Source organism: Phyllobates terribilis, unplaced genomic scaffold, assembly GCF_046119375.1.
Source record: "Phyllobates terribilis strain yellow unplaced genomic scaffold, ASM4611937v1 Scaffold_5__5_contigs__length_657084704, whole genome shotgun sequence".
In the NCBI taxonomy this organism is placed as follows: domain Eukaryota; kingdom Metazoa; phylum Chordata; class Amphibia; order Anura; family Dendrobatidae; genus Phyllobates; species Phyllobates terribilis.
Window position 1 is genome coordinate 213,546,936 of NW_027362765.1, and position 27,105 is coordinate 213,574,040.

The 27,105-nt window shown below is 43.4% G+C and overlaps 1 protein-coding gene across 2 annotated transcripts in view; it reads right to left on the reverse strand.

Moving 5' to 3' along the window:
* PLCG1 (phospholipase C gamma 1) overlaps positions 1 to 27,105 on the reverse strand; it is a 110,250-nt gene that overhangs the window by 67,727 nt on the left and 15,418 nt on the right. The window lies entirely within an intron of this gene.

Below are 27,105 nucleotides of genomic sequence, written 5' to 3' on the forward strand. Positions count from 1 at the left end.
TTTATTTTTTACTTTATTTTAGGTGGCGATCGGCGGGGACAGGTAATGTATGAACTAATTTATTGTAGGTAACCACTGGCCACCAATGACATGTATTTAAAATTTATTGGGGACACAGTAGGGCAATTTAAATAGCAGGATCAGGCTGATGGGAACTACTGCTCCCATCGAGCTGATCCTGCTGGCACGAGTGGACGGGGGACAGACATAGGCCGATGGGAGTAGTAGTGTCACATAGGCCTATGTCTGCCTGCACGCACACACCCGCACACATCGCACAGACATCGCACAGACAAAGCACACACCCGCAGACACCCGCAGACACCGCACAGACACCCCACACACACCCGCACAGACACCCACACACACCAATCATGACCGGTCTGGGAGGTGAGGCTGACCTGTGCGGCCGTGGGAAAGTTCATGCGAGTTCATGCAATGCAGTGAAGCATGAACTCACATGAACCCTCTGAGGGCACCGCGGCGACTTCAAATGAACAGCTGATCGGCATCACCTGATACCTCAGCTGTTCATTTGAAATAACCGGCGGGAAAGCGCAGCACAGAACTGGAAAGCCGGCAGTGAAGTCTTTTCACTGCCGGCTTCCCCGCCCGGGTTCTTCGCTCCCAGCTCCTTGGTGCTGCGCTCCCCGCCCGGTCCTATCTTACGATCGGGAGGGGAGGTGGCGAGGGGAGCGGAGGATCGGGGTGGGAGGCTGCGGGGAAGCAGTATGGGGCTGTGTGATTGTTTAAAAGCCGGCGGCTTTTTACCGCGCGCCGGCTTTTAAAGAATCAAGAGAATTCTCCCACGCTGGGATGGCATTCTGATGACAGGCTGGATCTCAGCTGAGCGCTGCCATCCAGCTTGTCATCCTTCAGAGACACTGCAGAGCGCAGGCATTATGGGAACTTCCGATTCCGGTATTCGATATTGTAAAAGTATCGGAATTAAGTATCGGAATTCCGATACCGCGAATATCGGCCGATACCCGATATTTCAGTATCGGAATGCTCAACACTAATAGATAGCCAAAATCGGTGTATGACCATTTACAACTTTCAGGTAAATATGTACACAGATAACTTTGCCAGAAGCGGAGGATTAATCTAATCTAGCGTCAAATTGTTCCCATTTTTGACTCTGCCTACCTAGCTGGAATAAGATATCCCACCAGATCCTTTATTGCAAATATGCTTGTTTCACTTTGAAAACAAACTGTGACTCTATGGCTGCTTCTCCTCGCTAGAAAGCGCACCTCATATTTTAATGCAGGGGAAAACATACTCCTTATAGCCAAAAAAGAAATTTCTTAAATCTGTAATGTTAAGAACATGTAATGCCATTTATACAAGAAAATATTCCTTTAAGTCCCTTATTTTTGTTTTGTGTAATTTCTTGCAGTTTTTTGCTCCAACCCAGTCCCCACCACTGTGTGTACACTGTGCATAGGCAGAAAGTGCAATGATTATTTATGTACATGCATCCAAAACTAGTTTACCTTAAAATGTGAACATATTTCAGTGGTGGCAGCATTTTTCTTGCTCTTTTTGGAATATTTTTGTTATAATAAATATTTTGGATTTTTATAGAAAACCCTGATTCTGGAATTCATTTTTTTTCCTTCATTTCCTGATGCAGCGAAGATTTTAAGCTGTGGATCTCCATTTATGTGAGCTGACTTTAGAGGTTTGTCTCTTTTTTTCTGAAGTTCTTCAAAATGGTGCACGCAATTCATTACGTTTGCACAAAATCTAGAATGGTCATTTGTTTTTAACCTATTTTGCAACATTTTAGCACAAAAAGTTGCATGTTTCGCAAAAAATGTCTGGTGTTCATAAAATCCCTCCAAAAAGGAGGACTGGAGTATTCAAAATTCACAAAAGGATGATTTAGGCAAAAATATCTGGAAACCCTAAACTCTGCCCATAATGGTGAATATTTAATAACTAGATGGTGGTCCGATTCTAACGTATCGGGTATTCTAGAATATGTATGCGGCCGACCAGGCGCAATTAGCTGAGCGGTGTTTAAATTTGGCGGCAATCTTGGTGATTGGTCGCGGGCGGCGGCCGCGACCAATCGGTGAACCGTGTTAGTGAGGACTGGAGAGCGAGTTTAAATTTGGAGCCAAAATCAATGATTGGTCGCGGCCGGCGGTCACAACCAATCAGCAGAGCGGGGTTTAAATTTGGCGCCAATAATTCTGATTGGTCGCGGCCGCCGGACGCAGCCAATCAGCAGAGCGGCGTTTAAATTTGCCACCCATATCGCTGATTGGTCGCGGGCGTCGACCGCGACCAATCAGCGTCGTATTAGTGAGGACCGGGGAGCGGCGCTGCTTGTGCGGCTACTTCCGCTGCGAGAAGCCAGGAGATGAGCGGCTGCTCGCAGCAGAAGCATCCCGACCGGCGGTGCCGCTCCCCGGTCCTCCGTTCACACTTGCCGTCCGGAGATCAGCGGGCCAAGCCGCTGATCTCCCGATGTTGCCGCATGGAGGTGAGCGGTGCCGCCTGTCGGGGTACTTGTGCTGCCAGCAGCGGGGAGATCACCGCTGACCTCCGTGCGGCAGATGAGCCGCTAACGGCCACCATCTTTTTCTGAAATCCCGCGTTGCTGATTGGCCGCGGCCGGACCAATGAGCGGCGCGGGATTTCCTTGACAGACAGCGGTCGGACCAATGAGCGACGCGGGATTTCCTGGACAGACAGACCATTATATATATAGATAATTATAAGAAAGAAAAAAAAAACACGTGCACACATAAAATAGACTTAAAAAATGCAAATTAGAAGAGTTAGGCGCAAATGGAAAACAGGTAAAAAACAAAAGATAGACAAAAAAAAAAGGCAAAAATGCAATGATGAATCTGGCCCCATATCTTAGAACAAAAATTCCATGCGTAAATTTCATCGTGCACGAAATACAGTAATCATAAAGCATACAATGGACTCCAGTATGAGAGGCCATAGTCATGGTGCCCCCTGCAGAGCCAATTGATGATCACAGCTGTATATAGCACTGAGTGGGACGGGATCATATTGAGAGGGTCCTCAAACTGGAGGCTTGTGAATTCTATCAAATATACAGCACCATATTAGTCCATAAACAGCTATAATTTTCTATCCTGGTGGCTTTTCCCATTACAAAATGTGGTGGCATATCACCAAGATATTTCAACATGCTATGATCAGTGGTGGTCCAACTTTCCACCACCCCACCTTAGAATTAGGTGGTCAAAGATTCCTTAAATGGAACCAGTCATCAGGATTTACCACTAGAAATGTATTAGGAGTGCTTTGTCAGCCTCTTAAACTTTTACATTTTACCAATATTGGCCTTAAACAATAAATGTAAGGGTTTAAAAATAAAAATTCTGTTGTCCCTGATCTCCCTGCCTCTCAATCAATGCCACTGCACAGGAGTGGGAGTGGGTGGAGGAGGAGCCATTCCTCGTCTCATCCTCTTTGCTCTCCCGCATACGCCAGGATGTTAGTTACACTGTTCTGCTCTGCCTCTGCCCCTCTTATTTTGGTGGAGCTGGGCGAAATCGCACCCCCCCCCCCCAAAAAAAAAACACACACACGCTAAACTGGCAAATTAAAAGAGTTTTACGACAGATTTCTGGTTAAGACACTGAAAAATCAGGGCCAAAGTGTTCCACTGAAAGTTGGCTATTAGATCAATATTAGCAGTAATCTGCACAAAGAGGATTGCTGGGAGGATTCATGCTGGGATTGCAGTGATATGCAAGCAAAAATACATGTGCTTAACCCTTTCTGTGCATATATCTATAAAACGACAGTGTTGTGCCAGTACTTTAGTAATTGCATACTCGGAGCAGTTTTTTTTTTTTTAGTGTCTCTTACAGAAGAGGACTTTTCTCCTAACTAACTAGATCTCCATAAAGTTATTTATATATGCAATTGTAAATGGTACCAGTATGTCCAGAGACTGAAGTGTCCTTGCTGGGCTGAGTCCCGAATAATCAGGAACGCTGACTGGAATCTCTTAGAAAATGCCACTCTCTCAAACGCAGGGCTTCTCCAAGTCTTTAGAAATAAGGCCTCACTTGGCCTAGCCCAAGATGCAGTGTTCCTGGTTGTTCTCACCAAGTCGGCTCATGTCAAGCCGAACCATGAGCACCGGAATCACCAAAAACAGATCAGAGTCGCACCGCTCTATCCAGACCCTTTTCCAATAATGCGTAGCTTCACTCTCTCTTGAACGCCCCTAGCAACAGTCATCAACTGCCAAACCCCTGATCAGCAACTCTGGCCTCTCCACTGCCCTCTACTGGCCAGATCATATTACATCACAAATCACCAACAATACACTAAACTGATTAACTCTTACATGTACATGTACATGCATTCACGAAATACATGTAGTAATTTAAAACCTGGTAAGGCTTGATTCACACCTATGTTTGTTCATTTTGTTGTCCTGCTCCATCAAATTAATGGAAATGCAGGGCCCTTCGGCAAAAAAAAGATGTGCCTGATGGACCTTACTGATTATATTCAAGTCTGTCGCGTTTCCGTCATTTCACCAGATAAAATAGCGCCGTATGCTTCAATTAATTGGTTGGGTATCTCATCAGAGATCTCCATTTATATTCGTAGCGGACAGTGTGTAAACCGCTGACAGAGCCACTCGCCCACTGCCAACGAGGACACTGCAATCACTCCCTGCGAGAAGAACGGCATACACAGGAAATTCTTCCCTCACACACAGCTCCAAATAGCAGTTTTTATTTGGGACAGACACTTTCTGACCTCAGAATGGATGTGAACGTTTAGTATTGGGTGTGGTTTCAGCAAAACAGGGGCATGGGGGAGATCACGAATGTTACTGTCAAACACAAGGATGTGGCCTGTCGTATACCAGGCTGTTTAGCTGGGTTTTAAAATGGTAACTTTTTTCTTTTCACTGTATATTTTTTTTTTTAAAGGCTGGCAGAAACACTTCCAAATACCACAACTCTTACACAGCTTAGGCTATGTGCACACAGGCCCCAATTCATAAAAGGGTTTACAGCAGAAAACGGTCATAAAACAAATTTGAAAAATGATGGCAAATATGAAGCTGCTCAAAAATTTTCCAACTTTTGTCGTGTTTATGCCAGTTTTGGGTGGAGCCAGGGCAGGACGGGGAGTGGCGATGCAAGCTCGACAAATCCATTATAATCTGTGGAGAAATCTAAGTGCAACAAATATTACTCCAGTCTCTGACCAGCATACGATTTGTGGTGAGGAGCACGTCACGTGCAAGATGCGCCAGATTCATTCATTAAAAGGCGTAGACCTCCTAACTGTTTCCCGACATGCCGATTTTCCTTTTTTTCTGCATTGTCGTTTTTTACGCCAACATAGCAGTATGAGGGCTTGTTTTTTTACAGGACAAGATGGACTTCTGAATGACACCATCCATTTTATCATCTGATGTGCTTGAAAGTGTGAGAAAAATTCCAAGTGCAGCAAAATTGCAACAAAAGTGCCTTTCCATCATATTTTTTTTTTTTAACCCCTTCAGGACCCAGCCTGTTTTGACCCTAAAGACCTTGGCATTTTTGTCAATTCTGACCAGTGTCCCTTTACGAAGTAAAAACTCTGGAACACTTCAACGGATCCTAGCGATTCTGAGATTGTTTTTTCGTGACATATTGGGCTTCATGTTAGTATTAAATTTAGGTCGATAATATTTGCGTTTATTTGTGAAAAAAATCAAAAATATGGGAAAAAATTTGAAAATTTTGCAATTTTCAAATTTTGAATTTTTATTCAACTAAACCAGAGAGTGATGTGACATAAAATAGTTAATAAATAACATTTCCCACATGTCTACTTTACATCAGCACAATTTTGGAAAAAAAAAAAAAAATTTTGGTAGGAAGTTTGAAGGGTTCAAAGTTCATCAGCAATTTATCTTTTTTCCAGCAAAATTTACAAAACCATTTTTTTAGTGACCACATCACATTTGAAGTCCCTTTGAGGGGTCTTTATGACAGAAAACACCCAAAAGTGACACCATTCCAAAAACTGCACCTCTCAAGCTACTCAAAACTACATTCAAGAAGATTATTAACCCTTCAGGTGCATCACAGGAACTAAAGCCACATGGAAGAAAAAAATGAACATTTTTATTTTTCTAACAAAAATTTTCTTTTAGCCTAAATATTTTAATTTTCACATGGGTAACAGGATAAAATGCATCCTAAAATTTGTTGGTCAATTTCTCCTTAGTACACTGATACCTCATATGTGGTCATAAACCACTGTTTGGGCACACGGCAGGGCTCAGAAGGGAAGGAGCGCCATTTTACTTTTTGAATGGAAAATTAGCTCCAAAAGTCAAATTGCGCTCCTTCTCTTCTGAGCCCTGCCATGTGCCCAAACAGTGGTTTATGACCACATATGAGGTATCAGTGTACTCAGGAGAAATTGACCAATACATTTTAGGATGCATTTTATCCTGTTACCCATGTGAAAATTAAAAAATTTAGGCTAAAAGAAAATTTTTGTGAAAAAAAAAAAAAAAAAGTACTTTTTTGTTTTCACAGATCATTTTGTGAAGCACCTGGGGGTTCCAAGTGCTCACTATGCATCTAGATAGGTGCCTTGGGGGGGTCTAGTTTCCAAAATGGGGTCACTTGTGGGGGAGCTCCACTGTTTAGGCACATTAGGGGCTCTCCAAACGCAACATGGTGTCCGCTAACAATTTGAGCCGATTTTACATTCAATTTGTTAGCGGACACCATGTCGCGTTTGGAGAGCCGCTGTGTGGCCAAACATTGGAGCTCCCCCACAAGTGACCCCATTTTGGAAACTAGACCCCCCAAGGCACCTATCTAGATGCATAGTGAGCACTTGGAACCCCTAGGTGCTTCACAAATTAATCCGTAAAAATAAAAAAGTGTTTTTTTTTCCACTTTTTCATTTTTATGAATCAATTTGTGAAGCACCTGGGGGTTCCAAGTGCTCACTATGCATCTAGATAGGTGCCTTGGGGGGTCTAGTTTCCAAAATGGGGTCACTTGTGGGGGAGCTCCAATGTTTGGGCACACAGCGGCTCTCCAAAAGCAACATGGTGTCCGCTAACAAATTGTCGGCTCAAATTGTTAGAAGACACCATGTTGCATTTGGAGAGCCGCTGTGTGCCCAAACACTGGAGCTCCCCCACAAGTGACCCCATATTGGAAACTAGACCCCCCAAGGCACCTATCTAGATGCATAGTGAGCACTTGGAACCCCTAGGTGCTTCACAAATTAATCCGTAAAAATAAAAAAGTGTTTTTTTTTCCACTTTTTCATTTTTATGAATCAATTTGTGAAGCACCTGGGGGTTCCAAGTGCTCACTATGCATCTAGATAGGTGCCTTGGGGGGGGTCTAGTTTCCAAAATGGGGTCACTTGTTGGGGAGCTCCAATGTTTGGGCACACAGGGACTCTTCAAACGCAACATGGTTCCAATTTGTTAGCGGACACCATTGTGTAGTGTATGTCAGGTTGGTGTGCGGTGTGGTATATTGTAGTGTATACACTACAACACACACACCAACCTGACATAGCCTCCTAAGCTTAGTACGCCCTAGACTGGGATGAGTGGGACGGGCGGGACATTTTGTGTGCTGTGTGCGTGTGTAAAAAAAAAAAAAAAAAACGAAACTTTATTATAGTGTGAGTGTACGTGTGTGTGTGTGTGTGTGCTTGGTGTAACCTTCTGCAGTCACGTGTGGGGGCTGTCAGGCGTAGGGGGCTGTCAGGCGTAGGGGGGGCTGAAGAGATGGAGGAGCCAGCAGCTGCAGCAAGGGGGGTGATCACTGGGGCAGGAGCCGGCAGCAGCAAGGGGGGGTGATCACTGGGGCAGGAGCCGGCAGCAGCAAGGGGGGTGATCACTGGGGCAGGAGCCGGCAGCAGCAAGGGGGGTAGGAGGCCGGCAGCATCAGGGGGGTGATTACTGGGGCAGAAAGGGGAGCAGGAGCCAGCAGCAGGGGGGTGATTACTGGGGCAGAAAGGGGAGCAGGAGCCAGCAGCAGGGGGGTGATTACTGGGGCAGAAAGGGGAGCAGGAGCCAGCAGCAGGGGGGTGATCACTGGGTTTGCGGGGGGGGGGGGGGATGATCACTGGGATGGGGGAGTGAACACTGGGGACAGGGGGGGGGGTGAACACTGGGGACAGGGGGGGGGTGAACACTGGGGACAGGGGGGGGGGTGAACACTGGGGACAGGGGGGGGGGTGAACACTGGGGGGAGGGGTGATTATTGGGAGGTGGGGGGTGATATCACTGGGACTGGGGGATGGTGGGTTTGATCACAGGAGCAGGGCATTTACACTGAGCCTGCTGCTGCTGTGATCACAGTCCACCGGCTGTCAGAAGGAGAGCAGCAGCCGATGGATGAAGACGTGGGAGAGGGAGCAGAGGGAGAGGAGGTCGGGGTGCAGGTATGAAAGTGCAGGGGGGGGGGGGTCAGGGTGGAGTGGAGGGGGGGGGGGTCGGGGGGGAGTGGGGGCAATACTACCTGATGCAGATCAGCGGCGGCAGCAGAGGGTCCACGGGGGGGCAGCAGCAGAGGGTCCACGGGAGGCAGCAGCAGAGGGTCCACAATGGCCGGCACATGATCCATGGACGGGTAGGAGCTGGGCAGTTGCGGCCATCATGAAAAACTCCCTCCACATCTGATTGGGGCTAGTATCCATGTGACGCTAGCCCCCCAATCAGATCTGGGGGGAGGGGGGGGACAGAGGTGACACTCCTCCCAGCCAATGGCTGATGCTGTAAGCATCAGGCCATGCCCAGATTTAAATATTACACCAATTTTCATTGGTGAAATATTTAATTCATACCGATTGGCTGTTTCATTTTCACTTTTAGTGAAACTGCCAATCGGAGGGGTCCCAGGCACGGGGGGGGGTTAATCCACCCCCCCGGGGGGTCGACTTCAGGATGTCCAGTTGCAGTAGCAACTGTGAAACCTGAGCGACCCCGCTCGCAGGCGCTGCAGGGGCTCTTTCCCTTCATGTCACAGACGCTGTGACATGGGTCGGGAACGAACTGTTTTCCATGTCACAAACGGTGTGACACGGGTCGGGAAGGGGTTAATTTACAGCATTATACGGTAAAAATTACCTGGCAATAGGGTTCTCCAGGTATGTATGATTATGGTGATATCAAACATGCATAGCTTTTTTTTTATTATTAATTCAGTGATAAAAAAATAAAAATGTGAAATATATATGTTTTACTTGTGTTACCACTTACAAGACCCGTAATGTTTTCAATATTCGACTGGTGGGGCTGGGTAAGGTTTCGGGTTTTTTTGCCCTCAGGTTGACGTTTTTATTGATACTTTGGGGTAGATATGATGTTTTCATCGCCTCTTATTGCACATTTTTGCAATGTCTGAACAAAACGCAATTCTGATGTTTTTATCTTTTTTTCTCATTATTACAGCGTTTACAGATCTGATTAATTCACTTTAAATTCTGACAGATCCGATGTGGCGATACCACATGTCTTCCCTCATGCCAACCCATCGGCGCTCTGCATTCTTGTCGTGGGGGAGTCGATAGGTGGTTAGAATAGCTCACTCCTGGGCCACGTGAGGTTAGTACCGCTGTCAGAGATTGACAGCAGCATTCAACATGTTAACAGCTGCGAGAGGAGCTCCGCTCCACATGTGGCTATTAGAGGCAGGTTACGGCTGTATAATTTAGCCATCCCCTGCCTAAAGTTTTTTTTTTCCAGTTTCTCAGTTCTTGAAAAACATCTGGTGTGAAAAAAGTAAAAAAAAGAGGAATGTTACTCTGAAGCAGCTTCTGATGGAATCCTGTGACGTGCAGTTGCCGCAGCCAGATCCCGCGCCTGCGCACTTTTTCCTGCCGTCTACGTATCCTTGTAGAGCAGGGATCTTGTGCGCAGGCGCACAAGATCCCTGCTCTACAAGGATACATAAACAGCAGGAAGAAGTGCGCAGGCACGGGATCTGGCGGCGGCGGCGGCGACTGCACATCACAGGGCACTGGGAAGTGCAGGGAAGGGGGGGACGACATTATAATTAAAACAGTAGGCGGGATTTCTTGCGGGCCCCGGGACCGGAACACATCAGAATCCAGAATGAATAAAAAGACATTTCACAGCAACAAGACCTCATATGAGGCATACAGGTAGGTATAGATTAACATTTCTATCACCTGTATGCCCATATTAGAGGTCAGATAAGTGCCAAGAGGTGATATATTTAAATCAATGGGGCCTGACTGCTTGTGTTCAGTCATTGAAATGAAAGTCCCCAGCAGCTGCTTGACCACAGCCATTTTAAATTTAGTTTCTTAGAAGGGAATCTGACAGCAGTACAAAACATAGACAGAGACTCTGATTCCAGCGATGTATCACTTACTGGCCTTTTGGCTGTAGATTTGATAACATTAGTCCTCTCAGTGATGAGCTCTGTATAGCCGCGTCAACACCATTGGCAGGAAGATTTCTGTCCTACTGTGTATAGGTTTTCAAGTTGTTTTTTTTTTGTGTAAACAGCACATGTGAAAAGTGGAACTACTTGTACGTATAAATGGGTCTAACTGTTAACCATCACAGATATTACAGCAATTTGTGGTTTTTTAATGAATCTACAGTCATCAATTTATTGCTGTAACCCACAAGACGTGTTTGCTTTCTATTTATGCAAATGACAGCATCTCTATTTTATACAAGGGATTTATTTCTTAAGATTATACAATTTACACTTTTAGTTGTTGTTGTTGTGGTATTTGTAATTGACAGAGGTTTCGTTTCTTTATGGTAGTTTACATTATTAAGGGTGCCTGGAAAACGGTGCTTTTTGTAATGTTTATATACTTACAGTGAAGGAAATAGTTATTTGATCCCTTGTTGTTTTTGTAAGTTTTCCCACTGACAAAGACATGAATATTCTATAAATTTTAAAGGTAGGTTAATTTTAACATTGAGAGATAGAATAACCAAAAAAAAAAAAAAAAAAAAATCAGAAAATCACATTGTATAAATTGCATTTTGCAGTGAGAAATAAGTATTTGATCCCTCTGGCAAACAATACTTACGGTAATACTTTGTGGTAAAACCCTTGTTGGTAACCACAGCAGTCAGACGTGGTTTGTAGTTGATGATGAGGTTTGCGCACATGTCAGGAGGAATTTTGGTCCACTCCTCTTTGCAGATCATCTCTAAATCATTAAGATTTTAAGGCTGTCAATTGGCAACTCGGAGCTTCAATTCCCTCCATAATATTTCTATGGGATTAAGGTCTGGGGACTGTCTAGGCCACGCCATGACGTTACTGTGCTTCTTTTTGAGCCACTCCTTTGTTGCCTTGGCTGTATGTTTTGGGTCGTTATCTTGATGGAAGACCCAGCCACGACCCATCTCTTACTGAGGGAAGGAGGTTGCTGGCCAAAATCTCGCAATACATGACCCCATCCATCTTCCCTTCAGTACAGTGAAGTCATGTCCCCTTTGCAGAAAAGTACCCCCAAAGTATAATGTTTCCCTCACCATGCTTCACAGTTGGGATGATGTTCTTAGTGTTGTACTCATCCTTCTTCCTCCAAACACGGTGAGTTGAGTTAATGCCAAAGAGCTTCATTTTTGTCTCATCTGACCACAGCACCTTCTCCCAATAACGCATAGAATCATCCATGTGTTCATTGGCAAACTTCAGACGGGCCTGCACATGTGCCTTCTTGAGCAGGGTGACCTTGCAGGCAGGATTTTAAACCTTTAAAAGGCGTAATGTGTTACCAATGGTTTTCTTGGTGACTGTGGTCCCAGCTGCCTTGAGATCATTAACAAGTTCCCCCCGTGTAGTTTTAGGCTGATCTCTCACCTTCCTCATGATCAAGGATACCCCACGAGGTGAGATTTTGCATGGTGCCCCAGATCGATGTCGATTGACAGTCATTTCGTATTTCTTCCATTTTCTTACTATTGCACCAATAGTTGTCTCCTTCTCACCCAGCGTCTTACTTCCATTCCAGCTTTGTGCAGGTCTCTGATCTCGTCCCTGACATCAAAACTCTTTGGTCTTCCCCATGTTGTAGAGGTTAGAGTCTGACTCATTAATTGAATCTGTGGACAGGAGTCTTTTATACAGGTGACTATGTAAGACAGCTTTCTTTAATGCAGGTAACGAGTTGATTAGGATCGTCTAACTGGTCTCTAGTAGCCAAAACTCATAATGGGATCAAATACTTATTTCTCACTAATTTACACAATGTGATTTTCTTGATTTTTTTGGGGGTTATTCTATCTCTCAATGTTAAAATTAACTACTCTTAAAATTATAGACTGTTCATGTCTTTGTCAGTGGGCAAGCTTACAAAAACAGCAAGGGATCAAATAGTTATTTCCTTCACTGTAGGTGTAAGAGAACTTGACACATCATTATTAGGACGCTATTTGTACAGCTGTTTCACTACAGATTTCCAGTTTGGGTTTTCTTTAGTTTCATGAATGTAGGTGTTTATTTTATTAAATTATAATGAGGTGAATTTTACGCAATTAATTCTATGCAATATACTTTTAGGCTGTTATGATATCTGCTGGATGATTTAGGTTCAGTTCCCACAATGAGCTTTTGGTGGGTTTATGACATGGCATGGCATGTTTTTGTTGTGCAAAACAACAACAAAAAACACACACACACACACACACACACACAGCATTCCAGCAAAGTGGATGTGATTTTAAAAAATAACAACACATACTCTCCTGCGGTGTTGGCACTGTTCCAGTGGTGTCTGATCTTGATCTCCCAGCAGTCGCATGACAATGTTATGTCACGCAATCCCTGCAGCCAATCGGCGCTGGCTTCTCTCTCCCTGCCTTCAGATACATCACATAGAACTGGAGGAAATGAGAGAGCAGAAGCACTCACTTCCTCCAGATGTGATTTGTCTGAAGGCAGGGAAAGTGAAGCCAGTGCCGATTGGCTGCAGGGATTGTGTGACATAGCATCACGTGATCGCCGGGAGAGCAGACATCGCTGAAACAGTGCCATCATTGTGTATAAGTGTTATTTTAATGGGGGTAAACATAAGGATTGAGAAGGGGTTGTTCTAAATCTGAAACATGTCATTTTCTCTTCCAGGTACACTGAATTTTGGCCTTTTCCCCATAGAATTGCATTAAATGTGGAAATTCCAAATGTGTGTTTTTAAGCATTTACTACACACATGACTATCAAAGTTTTGTCAAAGTCAAACACCAGAAGTATCAAAAAAGCACCTTTAAGATATACCAAAAAGTGACAAAAAAAAAAAAAAAAAAAAAAGCCAGCCTATAAAATGTTAGAAAAGTTAATCTAAAAAAAAACAAAAAAAAACCCCCACACACTTACAAACACAATGATAGCTAAAAACAAACCACAAGAAACCTAATCGGTGCAGAATGGCTGCCACATCAAAAATTTACCAAATACTCAAGCTATGTTCACTTGTGGCGTTTTTTGGTGCGTTTTTTTCCTGCCTCAAAAGAACAGGTTTCCCTTTATTTTTGCTGCGTTTTTTACAGGGAGGAAAGGTGACATTCATTAATTTTAAAGTGATTCCGTCACCTCCAAAAGATCATATCAAAGTAAACACAGGTCTCTTAAGGGACCTCGAACTGAGAGGAGTAACATCTTTAGGCTATGTTCCCACCATGAGCGTTAATTGAGTTTTTGATGTTGCAGATTTTCTGCACCATTTTTACACCCATTAAGTAAAATAAGTTGCTGTACTTGTATTTTTTTGAAAATACACAGAGTATAAAAAAAAAAAAAAACCACACCAAAAGCTCATTGTGGGAATGTAGCCTAAGGCCACGGCCCCACTATCAATATTTGGTCAGTGTTCAGTGAGTATTTTTTTCTCAGGAGTGGGAGATAAACGCAGAATTGGTGACTTGTTTCTATTATTCCTTTTCTCTGATTGTTCCTCACCTGGTTTTGGCTCCCACTCCTGAGAAAAAATACTGACCGAATACTGACCAAATACTGATAGTGGGGCCGTTGCCTTAGATTAAAAATCAGCTGCATAGCTTTTAAGAAATCATTCTCTATGTGTTGAGGTGTTCAGAGCAGTGCCCACACAAGCTGACAACCGTACCGTTCACATTTTTCAATGGCCGGACTGTGGGGAAAATGGTGATCCAGAACATGCAGCCTCACCCACCATGAGTGGGATCTACGGCAATTTGTGAGTCAACATAAAGAATGATTTCTTCAAAACAATACAGCAGATTTGTAATGGTACGGCTGTTCTTAGCGCAAGTTTACCTAAAAGAACTTGGGATTACTTTAATAAGGGTTTCACACTACATAACTATTTAATGAATAGAAATTATAAAAATCTTGTTTGGGTGCCTTCGGTTCTGGTATTTAAAAAAAAATGTGTTGTCCATCTTTGGGGACATTTTTTTCTCTTAAATCATACCTCCAAACATTTGAAAAGCAGAAAGAGGGATAGATCTTGCAGATTGCGTCCAGTTTTCATGGAATCACATCCAGTTTGCTTGGCCAGTCAAACACTGCAGAATTTGCAAAAAAGCCCGCAGAAAATACATGTGAACAAGGTCTAAATTTTGAAGCAAAGTGGATGTGATTCCATTAAATTTCCGCCCTCTTAACGTATAAAGACGCTGCGGACCTCGGCGGTTTTGGTTCATTTTTTCTCTATAGGCTTCTTTCGGAAAAAAAAAAAGTATGAAGAAAAACAGCCATTGCATTTTCAAGCTCAGAATTAAAGCTTTTCTCTACCATTAAAAAAAGCGTTAAAAACTCTGCTTCATATCTGCCCAAAAATCGCCTCAAATAAGAGGGAAAAGGCATAAAAGAAACGCAGCAAACACACAGAGAAGATTGTTAGTGTCGTGTGGTGAGGACACCTGCAGAAAAAAGAACGCAGTATTTACGCTATGTGTGAACACGCCCTCAGCATTAGTTTTTTTGGCTTTAATAGAGAAAAAATATCAATCACGCCATTTTTATTTTACGTCATTTACCGATGTCCGCAAATAATGTGATCGCTGTGTTGTGGGGGTCGTTAAGATTACAGGGACACCGAATATGTCCATGTTATTTGCGGATTTGTGATGTTCATTAATTTAAAAAAAAAAAAAACGCATTAAAAATGACTATTTTATAGGATAAAAAAAAAAATCTCTTATTCTCCCTCTAGAATACAAATACATATATTGTACATGGTGCATTTCTATTAGTACAATCTGCCTGTGGGTCACTGCCAATACAGATCAAGTACACAAAATTCTCCCCTTTACATCAGAGCTGGTGGGTCAGCAGCTTAAGTGCCTGTCTGCAATGTTAAGGCTGTGGATTTGTGAATTTGAGACCTCAGGAGACTCAATGATAATTATAAAAATGGCATTTTTTCTGTATTATTTTTACTACTTTTATAGGAACAAAAAAAAAAATCTTTTTCTTCATCTCAGTATACAGGGACAATAAAAATACATTGGTATACACAATGTATCTCTATAGTCATGTATAACCTGCTTCTGGGATCATTGCCTGTAATACAGGTCAAGATTACTAAATTCTCAAGTCTGTATCATTGTGGGCTATGGCTCATTGGTAGAGCACCACTCTGCAAACACGGAGATGAGTTCAACTCCTGGGGAGCCCTGATCACAGCAGGGAGCAGAAGTGAATATATAATTTAATTTATGCACTGAGCAGAGAGCATCCCTGCACCCTGAGGAGGATCTACAGAGCAATGAAAACGTCCGCGAAGGTGAGAATAGAAGCCAGAACAAAAGCGGTGACGTGACGGGACACGGGACAGTCCCGCTGAATCCGGGACAGTCGGGAGCTATGCTTAAATGTATTTGTAGCTAAAAAAACAGCATTTTTTACATTTGTGTTTCATTAAAATTTTTGCACCATTTGGTTTTTATAGGCCTGTCGCTTTCCAGCACATTCAACTTTGATGTTGTATGTGGTTATAAATCAGCTCAAAGGAGTGCAGAAAAAAAAGCAGATAAAATGGCTGTAAACTCCCAGTCAGACTGTCTTAGGCCTCATTCACAGGTCCATGTCTCCAGTATGTGTGGTGACAGTTTTCATACGTACTGGAGACACATACAGAGGTAGACCCATTCGAATCTATGGGTTTGCGCACGTCAGTGTGTTTCCATGGACAGTGTGTCCTTGAGCAAAGCACACTGGCATGTCCGTTTTTTTTGCAAGCCGCACAGGCTGCAAAACGTCCCACACACGTGCACACTGATGACACATGGATGACATCCTTGTGTCTTCAATCGGACACGTACCAGCGCCTGGGAATCAGCAGTACATTTTGCGCGGTTCCCATGCGCCGGGTGCTGGAGGCATCCTTCATCATTGTCCCCTGCTGGTGCTGAGATTACCATGAGCAGGGGACAATTTTAAGAGTTGTATTCTGCCCTCACTGTGTCCGACAAGTGTAAAAATAAGAATAAAATGTAAAAAAAAAAAAAACCACACATTATACTTCCCTTTTACACCCAATTCCCTGAAGCCATTGCCCCAAGTAAACAAACCAAAATTAAAAAAGAACAATATCCTTCACCTGTCCGAAGGTTAAATAATCCCGTGTCCCATGCCGTAATTCATCTGACCAACATTTCGTGTGCAGTGGCTTGAGGAGAATGACTCGATGCAGCGAGTGGGCCCCCTGAACTGTGCTGAGCTCACTAAGTGTTGTCCTGTCACTCACTAAGTATGCTGAGTTTTCTGTGAGGATTTTCTCCATGAATTTACATTAGATGCAAAAAATCTGCAGCAAAAAAACAAAACAAAACAAAAAAAAAAAACCACGCACATGCACATTTAGTGCGCTTCTGCCGCAGAAAAGCAGAAAAAATAAAAACAACGCATGTAATCAGAATCCAAGTATGTCAACGTTTTGTCAAAGCAGAAAAACAAGTTTCTAACACAAAGCAGCTTTATTTAAAGCATGACGCACCAAGAAGAGACAAAAAAACCCGCAAGTTTAAAAAACACTAAATAAAAAAACGCAAGTAACCTAATTTAAATAAAATGTACAGAAATTCTGCAACATCAAAAACACATGAAAAGCTCATTGTGGGAATGTAGCCGGAGGCCACATTCACATGTTCAGTATTGGTAAGCCAAAACTAGGATTGGGACAATCAGAGGAAAAGTCTAATAGAAACACGTCACCACTTCTGTATTTATCACCCACTCCTGGTTTGGGCTTACACATACTGATGGAAAATACTGACCAAATACTGAAAGTGTGAAATACTGACCAAATACTGAACATGTGAAAGTGGCCTTAAAGGGACTCCGTCAGCGCGGAATGACTTTTCAAACCAATTCCAGGAGCTCGGTGCACCCTTGGTGTGACCAATTATTTAAACACACCTTCCCACTTATCTTCACCCTTCTTTAGCTCTATGAAGCCAGAGCTGGCAATCAAAGATGGGGGTGGAGATAGAGGGTTTCCCCATCCCTGAGCTTATGGGGGGCTGAACTTTGAAACAGAGCAACCCCTTTAAACAACTTGGTGAAAAAATGGCAAGTCCTATTCTCAAATATTAGAGGTCCATCATATTAATATTACATTTTTCTGTTCACCCACGGGCAACCTAGTAAAGCTTCCAGGTATGTAAGGCCCCGTTCACACGTTCAGTATTTTACATCAGTATTTGTAAGCCAAAACCAGGAGTGGGTGATAAATACAGAAGTGGTGACGTGTTTCTATTATACTTTTCCACTGATTCTTTTGGCTTACAAATACTGAGTTAAAAAAAACTCAAATATTCAACGTGTGCACGTGGCCTTAGAGACATTTTGTAGTTCTGCTACTGTGGCACATTTCTAGCCACATAGGCTACTGGGGGTCGAGTGACTTATGGAATCCTGTCTTACTGCAGTCAATTCCAGCACAAGTGGCTCACAAAGGCCAAAAAAACAGGCCTGTCATCTCAGAAAGATGAAGTGCTCTCTACTTTCCACTTATATTAATAGTTTTCAATGAATTACATTTACATTCTAAAAAAATATATATATATCAATCTTTAATGACAATCGTTTTTGCCATACATAAGCTATAAAACATATATGGTAAGAAGAGACACACAGGCATCTGTGGAACGGACACAAGGTAGCGCCTGATATCCTCTCAACGTCGTCATGTGGGCCCCATGGGGCAGCTACATTATCTCCTCATATCCTGCCTAGAACTTGTCCGAAGAGCCCGGTACATCAGCCTGATGGATTTCCAGTTAGACAGACCCAGGGGACAGCAAGAGCAGAGCTGCGGTGCAGTAGCCCCCCTTTGTGAAACTGTATGGGGGCCTATAGCACACAGATTAGATTTCTAAAAAGTTCACCACACTGGAGTGGTCGATTCATGAAGACCAGCGCCTTATCCATTACGAGGAGCTCTCCATTTAATGAATTAGGCGCATCTTTTTACTGGTGTGTGCAGTGTCCAGAAATGTTCTCCAGTCAGGGAGCTCGTTAGTTAGTTTCATGAATTTGACATACCCATATTAGCATACCTGGCCAGGACTGTCATGAAAATGCCAAAAGTTCCAATATTTTTGTGCAAATTTTAAGTTTCACAAAATGTTGTGACTTTTCAAGGTGTTTTACGCCAGAATTCTGTAAACACCTTAATGAATCTGCCCCAAACAAAATTAATTCTAATTCATATAAATGAAAATAATACGCTAACTCATTCTATAGAACTGTACAGAGAATGACCGGGACTTTTCCCCCGCACACGCTGGTTTGTCAATCATACCGCTGTGGGTGTGACTCCAGCAAACTGCAGGGATGAGTGACAGCGCTCCTGGACTAGTCCAGGCATATGTGATTGACACACATGCCAGCAACACAGTAACAACAAGGGCATCATTAAAAATGATATTTGATGGCTGATAATGCTTCTTATACATTATAGTATATATTGGCATCAACACAATTATCTGTGTGCTGGGAGCTTCATAGTATGCATTTCTATGGCCAATCAGCCGCATGCAAGCCTTACATCACCAAGCACAATGTCAAACATAGGATGGAGAGGTGTAAAGTCTCCACCACTGGACTCTGGAACTGTTGAATTGTGTTCTGTGGAGTTACAAATCACACTTCTCTATGTGTCAGTCTGACGGACCAGTTTGGGTTTAGCGAATGCCAGGAGAACGTCCCCTAAGTGCATTGTGCCAGGAGTAAAGTTTGGTAGAGGAGAGATAATATCATGAAGTTGCTTTTCAGGGATGGCCTAGGCACCTTAGTTCCAGTGAAGAGAAAGCTTAACTGGAAGCCATCATCAGAAAATACATCCCCCCCCCCATCCCTCCACAACCCACCTTAGAGCGATTAGCATGGGATCGTGGCACCCTTTCACCCCAATCATTCTCCCCTCGTTAGTTGAGGCGTTATATTAAGGAAGGTAGTGGTTTTTTATATATTTAACGTTGGTTTCTCCTCTTTTCTCCTATAAATTTTCCTCAGGAGCAGTTATGGCATGTTTTGCTCCCCCCCTTTTTCAAGGGGGTTTAATAGTACTCACTTCCTAGTTTCTTCTTTCAGCTGATCGGGCAGTTTTCGGTAACAGTCCTTTGTATGGGTAGAGGGTTTTGAGTGGGAATCTGAACATGGATACAAGCCCGTGAGTCCTATCATTGGGGTCAGTGCCAGCCGGAGAAGCAGCCGCCCGCCTGCCCTTGGATATTTTATTTAATTCGCGGTGTTCTTTAGTTGGGTGGTCGCCCAGCTGTGCGCTGGGTGGACATTGTCTGAACTATAAAAGTTTGTGGACTTTTAATGAGTAATTTTGTTATATATGTGATTTGATTGGTTTTAGAATAACTTATTTGAATGGTTAATTATTAGGTAACCCATTAATAAGCACTGTGGCCTTTATTCACCAAAAGAGAGTCTGTAGACGATAGATAGATATCACACACCACTTTTTTCATATCACCATCTTTATTTAAAAAAGTAAAGAAAAAACAAACTAGGAATCTTGCAATTTTCACAGTAGACACTAGGGCTTTTTAGACTCCTATTTCCCGGCATTTCACAAACAGTTTTCAGCAAGACTCTTCTTAATATGTGGCTAAAAAACTCCCACAGACACGCTCCAAAATCTTGTAGAAAGCCTTCCCAGAAAAATATAAGCAGGTATAACTGCAAAGTGGGGACCAACTCCACATTAATGCTTATGGGTTTAGGTCAAAGGTTTTGTAGGTGTAATGTGTAGATATTCCGATATGTTTTTCCATATAGTTTACCTTCATCTCCTTCATGGACAGTCAGTGGTGACTAAGACTTTATCAGTCAATCAATAAGATTCTATATCCAAATACTTAATTGAAAAATATTCGTGCATGGCCATCATTATTTAGGACTCCTACACACCCTTCTCTTGCCTTGGTCTTTTAAGTGCATGAATACACACACAAACTGAAAAAAATAAATATAATTTATTTTTGGCGGCAATATTTTTTTCTATGGCTATCTAAAGTCCTATAGAGAAGTACCATATGCCTCATATAGAAAGAGAGTGAAATTTTAAGTTGCAATCAAACTAAAAACATGTCGAATGGGGTGGAGAGTCAATAAAGGAGATCATGGCTCTTATCAATTACTCATGATCCGCCAAGTTATTCGAATAGACGCTTTTGGATAATGAGACTGATATGGTCCTTACAATCCCTGAAAATTTATATAGCAAAAAATGACGGACAAGCCAGCGAAGGGGCCCGATGAGTCTTAAAAACAGACAATTACTGACTTCACAGGAAGTTTACAGTAAATGGTGAGATCAGAATCAGCCCCATCACCAGCTACAGTGGGGCTGTATCAATTACTGGCTCATCTGCAGCTAAGGGAATCTGCAGAGATAAATCAATATGCATCAGAGAGGGCGTCCCATAGGGACCGGGCCAAGGGCACAAGATACAAGCCACATAGCACTAGGAAAAACTAAAAAAGTACACTGTAAAACTGACCATTAAACCTGGATCTGCTGATCCCAGTAAAGCAACCCTATAACTTGCAGTCTGACTCATTAATTTCCTTCTCCGCAACAGAAAAGTAGAAGCTGGATAAATGATAGCAATATATATTTCATGATCATGGCACTGAAGGGGTGAATGACGTTTGGAAAACAGACATAAGAGACATGGGAGGGGTAATGGAGAACACAAAGACTCCCTGTTACCAAAAAGGACACAGAATTCTGTGTAGAACTTATTGCCAGGGTGGCAAGCAGCGTGGAGGTATGCACATCATTACAGGTTATAATCCACTGCTGGAAAAATCCCGGCCAGCACAGACCTGCTCATTTATCACATAAACACTGCTTAGAACCGCACCAATAAGCGTCTTAAGACGGTCTGTGATCAAGGGGAGACGTATTAAAATAATGACAAACGACACAAGCATTTCTTTTTGGACATAACCATATGACCCTCCAGCTACAGAAATCCTACAGAGCGCTGTTATCTTGAGGCTATGTATTTATGGCTTACAGTAGTCTGCATTCCGTAAGTGGGAGTTGTAAAGGCCATCAGCAAATCACAGCTGTGGCTATAAGAGGTACAGAGGCAGTAGTAGTACCGGGCCTGGCTTCCTGGTAGCCCCTGGGAGTGGGCCATTAAGAAAGTCATTTATTCTGCGGATTCCGCTGACATCATGTCACCAGGGCAGCATCTTCTCTTCCCCTCTGTTCTGTCAAAAAGGGCGTCTCTGCTGATGTCATATTGATTTGGGCAGCAGGGATCTGGTGATCAGACAGCAGTGGGGGATCCTTCTCTGTTGGGGGTAGAGTTAGAAGGCTCCCATACACATTAATCTGTGTCAATTCCGACATTAATCGAACGACTTTCTGCTTTAGGCCACGGCCCCACTATCAGTATTTGGTCAGTATTTTTTCTCAGGAGTCGGAGCCAAAACCAGGAGTGGATGATAAATGCAGAATTGGTGACTTGTTTCTATTATACCTTTTCTGATTGTTCCTCACCTGGTTTTGGCTCCCACTCCTGAGAAAAAAATACTGACCAAATACTGATAGTGGGGCCGTGGCCCTAATGTGTTTTCCAGGTTTTAGGAGACAAACTCTGCAGTCATTCAATGAGACTGCTGAATCATGTCAGTGTGCGGTGTACACGCGGTCGCAATTCCTTGATCCGTGCAGGCGGTCACATAACTGCATATACGTGACAGATTTGCATACTTGCCAACGCATGATGACTAGACATAGTCAGCTTCTCTCCACAGAAGTGAGTTGCGAGCAGCCGGACTCTTCTAGTCTTCATGTGACTGCAAGTATGTGACTGCCCACTCGCACTGGCAATACAAGGGAATCGTGACAGCATGCACAGCACTCACTGTCACGATTCAGCAGTCAGACTCTTGTCCAAAGCCTGCAAAATCCCTTTAAGACTAACTTTAAAGGGTCTTTTCACTAGTACATAAATTGCTAAAACATTAAAACATGCTGTATTATATACTGACAGTTAATATATTGGTGGCTGCCTCTTGGGCAAAGCTGTGTGGGTGAGTTATGCCCATTGAGTGCAAAACATGCAAGTCTAAAAGTGTAACACCTATTCATGCCTCCTAAATGTATTTATTATGATACCCGCACAAGCAGGAAATGACGACTTTATAGACTACACCAATGTTTTTCTACTGATTGCAGTAAAAGTGCTGACAGTGAATAGGGCCTTTCACTCCTGAACCACAGACAGTGCTACGGCAATCGCCACAAACATACAAACAGATGAACTGCGGCCAGACTCCAGGCTGTCCAAAGCCCACCCTAAATGGCCAAATGTATGAAGGTGCTTATCCTCTCGTGGACCAGACTGCTGATCAAGGCTGGGATGACGACATCTATTATGCAGCTCTATTGATTTTAATACAAAGACGACCTGAACACAGGAGAAATAAATCATTCTGTTTGGCAAGTGGTAAAGATACTTCTGGAATGTGTAACCACATATGGGGCGAGAGGTGTGTCACCTCCATGACTCAGAAAAAGTCTTCCTAAATGAGTGTGTACATGTCTATGTAGGTAACGCCACCACCAGTTGGAGGATGGATAAGAATCTGCATGCACCATGTAGTGACTCTTTCATTTTTAAGCCAGCTCGAAAGCATCTTAACTCCTCTATGAACAGGCGACTTTCTTTGCACATAGCCATAATTTATTATTTTTATTTTTTACATCGATATAGCCGCACAAGGCCTTGTTTTATGCAGTACAAGGTGCATTTCTTAATTACCCCAATTAATTTGCATCACTATGTAATGAAAATCATTACAACAAATTACAAGTGGGGTGAAAGAGCAGCAATTCCACTATTGTTGCTTGGGTTCTGTTTTTACAGCGTACATTGAACAGTAAAAATTGCCACTTTTTATTGCATTACTTTTAGGGTATGTGCGCACGATCAGGATTTGAAGCTGAAATTTCCTGAGCGTTTCTGCATCTCCTTGGCAGGAAAAACGCAGGGCGTTTTTGATACTTTTTTCATGTGTATTTTGTACATCAATGAATGCTTTTTGGAGCTAAATAATGTTATTTGGTGGAACATTACTTAAACCCTTGGATTACCGTCAGAACTGGGGTGAGTATATTGGTTAATTTGAATGATTAAAGAATGTGTCTCATCACCAAAGAGCTGGGTGTCAGCTGATCCCATACACCCAATCTTCATTAGCATTTCCATTCATGTAATTTATGCGGCTCCTGTGAGCTGGTATTTTCAGGAAGGTGCCATTTGCAAACATTTTCCCTGGCCATAATTAACATCTCACAGCTGGTTCGTTAGCCACCAAGTCCCCCCGATCAGCACTCAGTAGCGCTTTGGACGCAGAATATTTTTGTTGCATCCAAAACGCAGTGTTCTAATGCCGCACTTTTTTTGACGGTACATGTGAATGCAACGCATATAATGACACTTCAAATCGTTCAAAATTTGCAGCGGAGACTAGCGTGTCCTCTACAGAAATTGACATGCTGAAGGTGAGTTTGGGTACGTGGCCACGATCAGGAGCCGCTGCAGGTTTAACGCAGCGCGTTTATACAGCATCAAACCCGCAGTGTTCAGATGTTACGGTATAGTGGATGGGATCTCTAGAAATCCCATGTCCACTGTGCGTGTATCAGAGGCTGCGGATCTCCTGTGGACACTGACATGTAGCGCATCTTTCAGGACCACAGCATGTCAAATTCTCTTGTGGAGTTGCTAGCCTCTGCAACAGAAATTTGACCATTAGAATGTATTGAATGCGGTAAATACACATGGTTCAGTGAACACACGTGGATTTACCTGCGTTCAATAGCATGCAACACTTTGGACGCAGAAAAAAATATGCGTCCAAAGCGCTGCTACGTCCAGATCGTGGGCACAGAGCTTAAAATAAAAAAAAAAGGCGTGGGATCCCGCATTATTTTATTTTATTTTTAGATTTTATTTATTTATTTATTTTTATTTTTATAACCAGCAGAGGGAAAACCGAATGCTGGGGGCCGATATTAGTAGCCGGGGAAGGGCCCATTAGCCAACAATGTTCCCTGGCTATTAATATCAGCCCACAGCTGTTTGTTTAGCCTTTACTGGCTAGATTAGAGAGGGACCCCAGAAAAAAATTGACCTGGGATCCCCCTATAAAATCTAACTAGCAAAGGCTAAACTAGACAGCTGCAGGCTGATAGTAATAGCCAGGGAAGTGGCCATGGATACTAGCCCCCTCCACAGCTATTAATATCACCCCTCAGCAGTCCCAGAAATGGCACATCCATAAGATGCATCAAATCTGGCGCTTAGCCTCCGCTCTTCCCACTGCCCTGTAGAAGTGGCGAGTCAGGTAATGGGGTTGGGGTTCACGTCAGCCTTGTATTCGCGGCTGACGTGAAGCCCAGGTTAGTAATGGAGGGCGTCTATAAGATGCCCCCATTACTAAAAGTGTACTAAAATGGTTGCCACTTTTTCAATAAAAGACACGGCCAGAATAAAGTATTTTAATTAAATAAACACAAAGTTCTACATTTTTTTTTTTTTTTTAATCAGCTGATCAGCCCCAGTGAGCTTACCACCCTGGGAACATTCTTGCGAATGTTCCCAGGGTCAGGTGACCATCAGCTGATCAGTGACATCAGCGCAGGTCCTGGCAGCTCGGTACACTGCGGGGAGTGAGCCCACTCCCTGCTGTATACTGCTGGCCGCCGGGGAGATGGCATCGCCTAGGACCAGGAGGACACCGGGGGCCGCCGGAAAGGTGAATATAAGGTTTATTTTTTTAGTTTTAGTTTTTTTTTTTTACCACAGGCACGCGGGCTGGGCAGAGCAGACTACTGCTCCTCCCATCCACGCCGCTCTCGCTGTTATTAGCGAGAGCGGTGGTCGGATGAGAGGAGATGTAGTCCTCCTCTCCCGACCTGGGTACCACCCGCAGCGCGTTTCTGGGCCCAGAAGCAGCATATCCGCAGGTATAGATATTATACCTGCGGGTTTGCTGCAATTCAAAAAAGTCAATAGGCGTGAATTTGCGGCGTAAACGCCCAAACAATGGTCATGCTGCGGTTTTTCCCGCAATGCGAATCGGGAGCGAAAATTTCCACATCATGTGCACAGCACATCCGGATTCGCATTGCTATACTTGGCAGACCTATTAACAAGCGTGTTTGCAGTGATTCCGCAGCGGGAAAACCGCCGCTAAAAAGCATCAAAAACGCATCGTGTGAACTTAGCCTTAGGAAGTACAACAATTCTGCCGTTACCATTTTCTTTCCAGCTTAAATAATTTTAGATTTCGATAAATCAAAGTTTTACGGACATGACCGTACCAAATATTTTTTTTGCTTTTAAACTGGAAAAAAAAAAAAAAGGCAGTGATTTAGACTATTAGATATTTTAATATTTTCTTCATTTGAGCGTCAATAGTATACAGTGCAATACAGTATGTAGTGTTAGGCCACGTTCACACATTCAGTGTTTTACATCACTATTGGTAAGGCAAAATCAGGAGTGGAAAAAATTAAAGAAAAAAATATAATAGAAACACGTCACCACTTCTGTATTTATCACCCACTCCTGGTTTAGGTTTACAAATACTCAGGTAAAGTACTGACCAAATACTGAACGTGTGAACGTAGCCTAATTGACATTCTCTAAAGAGGACCAAGATGGCAGCAACAGGAGCCTTCAGTAGGCCCATGGCTGACATGATAACCCATCTGTTCCCCGTGATCTTGGTGGCGATGGGTGCCAGTGACCTTAGCATTTAAAATGGTTTAAACAGCAACAATCAGAGCTAGCTATAGTCGCTGCTGTTACAGGCAGATGTCAGCTATATAATATAGGTGGCGTCTCCTCGGTATGGAGCAGGCTCAGCGGCTATATAGAATATGCGATCTGTGATGACAATATACACATCGATGGTCATTAAATGGGTTGTCCACTACCTTTTAATATTTGGCCATTCTCTTTTTATGTTGAAAACAGGGCTGTGGAGTTGGTAAGCCAAACCTCCGACTTCTCAATTTCCATGACACTGACTCCACGACTACGACTCCCTCATACATGGCTCATGTTTAAGTGATAAATTTACTGTAGCACAGATTCATCTCCGCTAAAAGTCTAGACCCTTAGATCAGGAATAGGACACTTCATAACTTTCCCAAATTCTTAGGAAAAAAATATTCCCCACAAACTGCATTGTACTACTGTACACAATTTATTATATATTTTAGGAGTCGGACCATTTTATACCGACTCCACAGCCCTGATTGAAAAGTATCTCTGTAAATACCTTGCTTTGCAGTTACTGCCTGTGAGCAGCGCTATCGCGGGCCGCTCACAGGCATCACATGACCCCGCGCTGATGTCAAGTCAAGTGAGATGTGACATCAGTGACGCGGTCCCCGCGGTGGATGCTGGTCTGTGGGCGGGGTTACCCACCGTGTCACACCCAGCATCCACGGCACGCTTTCCCAATGAATGAGAGGGAGAGCGCGCGGTGGGCAGGGTTACCCTGCGCGTCACACCCAGCATCCACCGTGGAACGCAGATGTAAGTCACGCCCGGCTGCAGCCTGGACTTGTCGT